This window comes from Arachis duranensis, chromosome 5, assembly GCF_000817695.3.
Source record: "Arachis duranensis cultivar V14167 chromosome 5, aradu.V14167.gnm2.J7QH, whole genome shotgun sequence".
Classification (NCBI taxonomy): Eukaryota; Viridiplantae; Streptophyta; class Magnoliopsida; order Fabales; family Fabaceae; genus Arachis; species Arachis duranensis.
In genome coordinates, this window is record NC_029776.3 from 22,973,023 (window position 1) to 22,981,199 (window position 8,177).

The window sequence follows — 8,177 nt, forward strand, 5'->3', positions numbered from 1 at the left end:
CATTCCATCCTCCTCCATGAAATTAGAGAAGATCAAAGAATCATGAGAGATGAGCAACAAAGGCAAGGAAGAGACATTGAGAAGCTCAAGCACTCCATAAGATCTTCAAGAGGAAGAACAAGCCACCATCACTAAGGTGGACCCGTTCTTTAATCTCCTTGTTCTTTATTTTTCTATTTTTTGAATTTTCATGCTTATGTTTATCTATGTTTGTGTCTTATTACATGATCATTAGTGTCTTAGTGTCTATGCCTTAAAGTTATGAATGTCCTATGAATCCATCACCTTTCTTAAATGAAAATTGTTTTTATTACAAAATAACAAGAAGTACATGATTTCGAATTCATCCTTAAAACTAGCTTAATTATTTTGATGTGGTGACAATACTTTTTGTTTTCTGAATGTATGCTTAAACAGTGCATATGTCTTTTGAATTTGTTGATTCATGAATGTTAAAATTGTTGGCTCTTGAAAGAATGATGGAAAAGGAGAAATGTTACTGAGGATCTGAAAAATCATCAAATTGATTCTTGAAGCAAGAAAAAGTAGTGAAAAGCTTGCAGAAAAAAAAGAGAGAATATGCGAGAAAAAAAATGGCGAGAAAGAAAAAGAAAGAGCAAGAAGAAAAAGCCAATAGCCCTTTAAACTAAAAGGCAAGGGTAAAAATAGAAAGGATCCAAGGCTTTGAGCATCAGTGGATAGGAGGGCCTACAGGAATAATATCCTGGCCTAAGTGGCTGAACCAAGCTGTCCCTAACCATGTGCTTGTGGCGTGAAGGTGTCAAGCAAAAACTTGAGACTGAGCGGTTAAAGTCGTGATCCAAATCAAAAAGAGTGTGCTTAAGAACCCTGGACACCTCTAATTGGGGACTCTAGCAAAGCTGAGTCACAATCTGAAAAGGTTCACTCAGTTATGTGTCTGTGGCATGGATGTATCTGGTAGTAATACTGGAAAACAGAGTGCTTTGGGCCACGGCCAAGACTCATAAAGTAGCTGTGTTCAAGAATCATCATACTTAACTAGGAGAATCAATAACACTATCCGGATTCTAAGTTCCTATAGAAGCCAATCATTCTGAACTTCAAAGGATAAAGTGAGATGCCAAAACTGTTCAGAGGCAAAAAGCTACTAGTCCCGCTCATCTAATTGGAGCTAAGTTTCATTGATATTTTGGAATCTATAGTATATTCTCTCTTTTTTTATCCTATTTGATTTTCAGTTGCTTGGGGACAAGCAACAATTTAAGTTTGGTGTTGTGATGAGCGGATAATTTATACGCTTTTTGGCATTGTTTTTTGTATATTTTTAGTATGTTTTAGTTAGTTTTTATCATATTTTTATTAGTTTTTATTTAAAATTCACTTTTCTGGACTTTACTATGAGTTTGTGTGTTTTTCTGTGATTTCATGTATTTTCTGGCTGAAATTGAGGGACCTGAGCAAAAATCTGATTCAGAGGCTGAAAAGGACTGCAGATGCTGTTAGATTCTGACCTTCCTGCACTCAAAGTGGATTTTCTGGAGCTACAGAACCCAATCGGCGCTCTCTCAATTGCGTTGGAAATTAGACATCCTGGGATTTTCAGCAATATATAATAGTCCATACTTTGTCCGAGATTTGATGGCCCAAACCGGCGTTCCAAATCAGCTCAAGACTGCCCGGCATTAAACGCCGGAACTGGCACAGAAATGGGAGTTAAACACCCAAACTGGCACAAAAACTGGCGTTTAACTCCAAGAAAAGTCTCTACACATAGAAGCTTCAATGCTCAGCCCAAGCATACACCAAGTGGACCCGGAAGTGGATTTTTATGTCATTTACTCATTTCTGTAAACCCTAAGCTACTAGTTTTCTATAAATAAGACCTTTTGCTATTGCATTTTCATCTTGGTTCTTCTGGTTCCCTCTCTGGGGCCGAAGCCAATGATCACCATTATCACTTACGTATTTTCAACGGTGGAGTTTCTACACACCATAGATTAAGTGTGGAGCTCTGCTGTACCTCGAGTATTAATGCAATTACTATTGTTCTTCTATTCAATTTAGCTTATTCTTGTTCTAAGATATCACTTGTTCCTCAACTTGATGAATGTGATGATCCGTGACACTCATCATCATTCTTACCTATGAACGTGTGCCTGACAACCACCTCCGTTCTACCTTAGATTGAGTGTTTATCTCTTGGATTCCTTAATCAGAATCTTTGTGGTATAAGCTAGAATTGATGGCGGCATTCTTGAGAATCCGGAAGGTCTAAACCTTGTCTGTGGTATTCTGAGTAGGATTCATGTAAAACCCGGTTAATTAACGGCTAATTAACCCATAAATGAGAATTTATTCTAGAAAGCCCAAAATGTGATTTTTATGGCTAAATGTGATAGAGGATATTGAGACGAGAATTTCGGTACCAATTTTATAGAATTCGGACCAAGATTGGACCGAACGGGCCAAACCGGGCCAACCGGACCCAAAGTGGGCCCTTGGCCAACATAACTAAACCAAAATCCTAGTTTTCAGCATTCTCTCTCCTCATTAAACACACTCACACATTGGAAATGGAGGCCATGGAAGGAATAACACTCTCTCAAGTTCTTTCTCTCACTTGATCTTCAAACCACCATAACTTTTGATCTAGAGCTCCGATTGCCGCTCCGTTTGCGGCCACGCGTTCACCGCGGAGAGCTCTACAAAACCCATACAATTAATCTTGAGGTAAGCCACGTTTTTCTCTTCGAATTTCCAGCCTTGTTTTCGAGTTTCATGAGCAAAAATGTTGAGATTTTGGGCTCTTTGATGTTATAGAACCCAACTCTCTTGAAGGAGAAGGTTAAACTTGTCTCCTTGGACCTTGGGTGTGGTAAGATTCTCAACCCTAGTGTAATTTGTGGTTCTATGATGTTTGGGTTTTGAGATGTTGTGTATGGGTGTGATGATTGTGGCTTAGGTTGTGTATATGTGAAATTTGGAGCTTAATTGGTGATATTAAAAAGCTTGGAAAGGGTTTGGTGGTGAAAAATCTGTTCTTGGAGGTGTTGAGGCCTTGAGAGCTTGAGAAAAAAGTGGTTTGGAAGTGCTCCGGTTGAGCTTGGGAAATCGGCTAAGGTATGGTTTCATTTTCTCGTATCTAATATGTAATGTGGTAGGAAATACTTAGGTTAGAGGCCCTAAGATAGGCATTGAATTGTTGGTGTTGTTGAATGGTTGATATATATATCATGTGGTCATATATGTGATGATGATTATTGATGCCTTAATGGTATGATGTATGAGAAATATGCATGTTGTGATATATGCTTGATGATTGGTTATGGTGGAATTGTGGGTTGAACCATGTTGATAGTGGGTATGATATTAATTATGTACAATGATGATTTATTGGAATTGGTGTTGTTAAAAATTGGCACGAGGAAGAGTATATGACATGTCAATGTGTTTGAGTTTGAGCCACTTGGGTGAAATGAGTTAAAATGATGGGATAGTGATTTTGTAGATTGTGGTAATGTGTCAATGTGTGAGTTGAGGAGGCTTGATGTTGAAATTGATATATTTTGATTGATTTCAAAGAAAAGGGATGAAATTGTCATGTTTTGATTGATTTTGAAAAGAGTTGAAAATGGTTTGTTTTGAAAATGGCACTGTGTGGTTTTGTATGAAAATATGGTTTTTGGGCATACTTTGACGGGACATAACTTGGACTACGGATCTTTGTTTTGTGCCAAATCTATTTAGAAATGAAATTGGATCCGGGATGTCCATGCCGTTCGAAGAACGGGTGAAAAACGATTAAAAATGAGGAAGTTATGTTCGTCGGAAGATTGGGGGTTGAATCTGTGAATTCTGCAGTTTTTAACTTAGAAAATTTTTAGCAGAATGACCTCCTGCGCGTAGGCGCACTTGGCGCATACGCGCCGTTCTTCCAGAAAGCGCCATCCACACGTGCGCATGGTGTGCGCGGGAGCGCCGATGTGCTGTACTCAATGCCCAGCCATTTTCCAGAGGGTTGTGCCTGAACTGTGCCAGTTTTGTGCCTGGGGCACGAGAGTACCCACGCGTACGCGTGGCTGACGCGTGCGTGTCGATTGGCTAATTTTCAATCCACGCGTTAGCGTGCATGAAATATACGCGTCAATGAGTTTTGGTGGCCATCCACGCGTGCGCGTGGAGTGCGCATACGCGTGGACCTGTTTTCATCCCAAAGTTGATTTTTGAGTTTTAAAAGCCAAATCTCATACTTCTAAGCCTTTGATCTCACCACTTATGTCTTAAATAATTATGATATGCCTAGCAATGGAAAAAGGAGCTAGGGAGATGAGAGTTTCCCTGGGAGGAAGCAGTGGCTAGCCACCACGTGCTCCAGGTTGAAACTCGAAGCTCTTTTGACCCTATGTCATAAGTGTGGCCAGGCACTGTGAAAGACCCGGATGAGCTCGCCCCCGTAAATATTCACTAGTGAAGGTAATGGATATAGATCATGATTATGATCAAGTTTATGACGAGTAAAACTCGAGTTGGGGATGCATGACAGAGGGACAGTCCAATGGTTAGCTACATTATATAACTGTGTTTGATATAACTGTGTTTGCTACATTATACTCCTGCTGGTGGATGAGAGGTCTGAAGGAATTGGAAAGGGAAGTATTGGTTAGACTGAAGAATCTTTAGTCTGTCGTCACTTATGGTTTAGCTTGCTTATAAGCTTTGATATTATCTGGAGGAAGTTCTAGGATTGCCTTTGGCTTTCTTCTATTATTATGTATTATATATGTGGAAGCTGTTACCATGCTGGGGACCTCTGGTTCTCACCCATGCGGATTTTGTGGTTTTCAGATGCAGGACGTGAGGTTTCTCGCTGAGGCCTGATGGAGACTTCTAAATTAGCGAAGATCCTTTGTTCTTGGGGACTCTGTTTTAGTTTATATGTTTTGCTTAGATACCTTTATCTCCAATAAATAATACAACTATGATGACTCCTCTTATGGGAGATTTTGGAGAATAGGTTTTTTTGTATTTGTGTCCCTTTGGGTTTCCTTTGGGGTTTTCCTTATTTTATCATATGTATATATTGCAATGCTCGGACCGGTTATCTTCACAGCCGGATTTTGAGTCTTGATATTCCAGTTTTTGACACTCCTTTGTATATATATATAATCTCGCGTTGGTTTATCCTTGTTCGTTAAGTTATCGATCGGAGTGTTGCGCTTTCGAGTTGCGATTTTTTTGTTTACCCCTTTTTCTACAAAGGCTCCTAGTTATAATCAATCATTCATACTACTATACGTACTAAATTTTTATTTTAGAGGTCGTAATACCTTGCCATCTCTGAATTATGACTTAAGCATAAGACTCTGTATGGTAGGGTGTTACAATTCAAGGATTGAATGACTGTGACGAGCTTCAAACTCGCGATTGTGGGGCGTTAGTGACAGACGCAAAAGAATCACTGGATTCTATTCCGACATGATCGAGAGACAAATGAAAAGCCGTGTTGTGACAGAGCGCGTTGAACATTTTCACTGAGAGGACGGGACTGTAGCCATTGACAACGGTGATGCCCAACATACAGCTTGCCATGGAAAGGAGTAAGAAGGATTGGATGAAGACAGTAGGAAAGCAGAGAGATGGAAGGGACAAAGCATCTCCATACGCTTATCTGAAATTCTCACCAATGAATTACATAAGTATCTCTATCTTTATTTTATGTTTTATTTATCTTTTAATTATCAATCCTCCATAACCATTTGAATCCGCCTGACTGAGATTTACAAGATGACCATAGCTTGCTTCATACCAACAATCTCCGTGGGATCGACCCTTACTCGCGTAAGGTTTATTACTTGGACGACCCAGTGCACTTGCTGGTTAGTTGTGCGAAGTTGTGATAAAGAGTTGAGATTGCAATTGAGCGTACCATGTTGATGGCACCATTGATGATCACAATTTCGTGCACCAATAGCGTAGATGAACTACCAGTTCCTAGTTCTCCTAGTAACTAAAAAACGATATATAGTCAGAATATTAACTAATAGACTTCATATTCTTCTGATAAGAAAGTCATTCAACCTGAAGTAAAAGGAAAATGTGGGGGTATAAGAGATTTAAATTGCTTACCAGAGTCATCAAAGGTGGTAAAGAGAACTCAGTCCTCTCATGGTCCCAGTTTCCATTCAGAATGTCACTGATAACTTCTGGTGCAGGCAATGCTTGTGCTGCAACCTACAATGTCAGCAAAACAATGTCTAGTCACTGTAAGAGATAACCAATATAAGATCCTAACATGTTTAGCAATTGGAATGGCAAACTAAAATGATTGGGCTAGTAGCAAGAATTAGAGAGCTCAAGTTTTGTTGTACATCAAGGAAAACTAATGTTCTTGTAATTGAGTATATTTAGGCCAAAAAAATCAGGAGAGTCATTCATACCAGTTACATATTTAGACGATAAATATTCACAATACCAGCATGACCAGTTGAAATGCATATACACACACACACACACACACACACACACACAAAAGTGTGCAACAGAAATCAACATAATTAAAGCATTTTTTGCCTAAAACACAAGACACATTAAAAGGGTAAGTGCTGAATACCTGTACGGAGGAAATCACTTATCAGATATGTTATAAACTAAAAGGATTTATTGAAGCTTGGTAATGTAGCAAAACAAAGATTAGATTTACAACTTTTATTTGTGTTCATGTCTTTGTCATTCTCAGAAGTTTAATTGAAGACCAAAGAAGAATGTAAGAGAATGGGAATCTTAAATTTACCTGAACAAGGGCATCAGGTCGAGAGTCAAATATAACCAGGAGTACTCCCAATGGACATGATATTTTCTCCAAGATGAGTTTATCAGCTAGCTGAACAAAGAATGTATAAACAGTGAAAACTAATGCTGATTGTTTAACAGTAAAATGTATGGTCTGATAACATTTTTCTTTGTAAAGGGAGTGATATTCTTTTTCTTAGATCAAGAATCAAGATCAGAGAACATGAGTTATAAAACTGTATAGTTTAACCACATGAAAAAAGAAAAATTGCTAAACCAGTTCAATATCACAGAGCCAATTATTATTTTACTTATCACTTACCATTTCAGTTTCTTTAACAAAAAGGATAAAATAATTAATGCATGAGGATTAATACAAAGAATAAGGAGGATAAGAGACCCTCTTTCAAATAAAAGGGAAGGGATTTTGACAAAAGTGGAAATACGCATCATTTTTTTCCTGTAGCATTACATGCACTATGAGCTACTATAGATAGCATTACAGAAATGATCATTATGTTTATTTCAAAGCGAAAAAGTGCATTTGCAGGTCACCTCATATCCATAGACTGGTTTAAATGCTGTGTTAAAAGAAGAGGGAGAGGACAATCAAGGATAATATGTTGCAAACAGCTTCTTAAAGTAATCTATCTAATTCAATTCTAATTTTTTTTCTAACTTAGGACCACAACTTAGTTTGTCGAAATTATGCTTCTATCAAAGGTCAACCCAAAAATCAAATGACTATAACAAGTTCTCCATAGAAAAGTTCTTTTTAATGGAATATATCAACAAAAGACAGCTTCAAATTCTGCATACCTAGTTATGATCACCGGGGTGCCAGCATAAGCAGCACAAACGGAAGCATTAACTTTAGCAGTCATGCCACCCCTGCCCAATCTTGACTTATCTCCAAAAGTAATTTCTCCTTGATGTTTCTCTTTCACATATGTGTGAATTAGCTTCGATTTCGGATCACTTGGAGGACCACTATAAAGGCCCTCAACATCACTCAATAAAACAAGGAGGTGGCTTTAAGTTCAAGAGCTAATAGACCCGCCAAGCTGTCATTGTCCCAGAAAATACCAGATGAATCCTGCACATAGTGCTTACAATTAAAAGTAATTACACATTACAAAGACATAATGAAGATTGATTCAGCTTAGTGAAATTTTTGCATGTTCTGTTCTATTGTAATACATATCATATCCACCTTATATACTTAGATAAAATATATTTTACACCTTATATACACAGAGAAATAGAGATTACATTGCAGCATATACACAAAATAATTGTCAACCACATATACACACAAACCAAATTCAAACATCTCTATTTTATACCCTCCCCAGACAGTAAGACTGCACAATGACAGAATCCTCATACACTGAGCAAGCCTTCAT

General features: G+C 38.1%; 1 pseudogene; it reads right to left on the reverse strand.

Annotated features, from left to right (window-relative positions):
• The window catches only part of LOC107488745 (phosphomevalonate kinase, peroxisomal-like), a 27,066-nt pseudogene extending 18,889 nt beyond the window's left edge, over window positions 1-8,177 (reverse strand).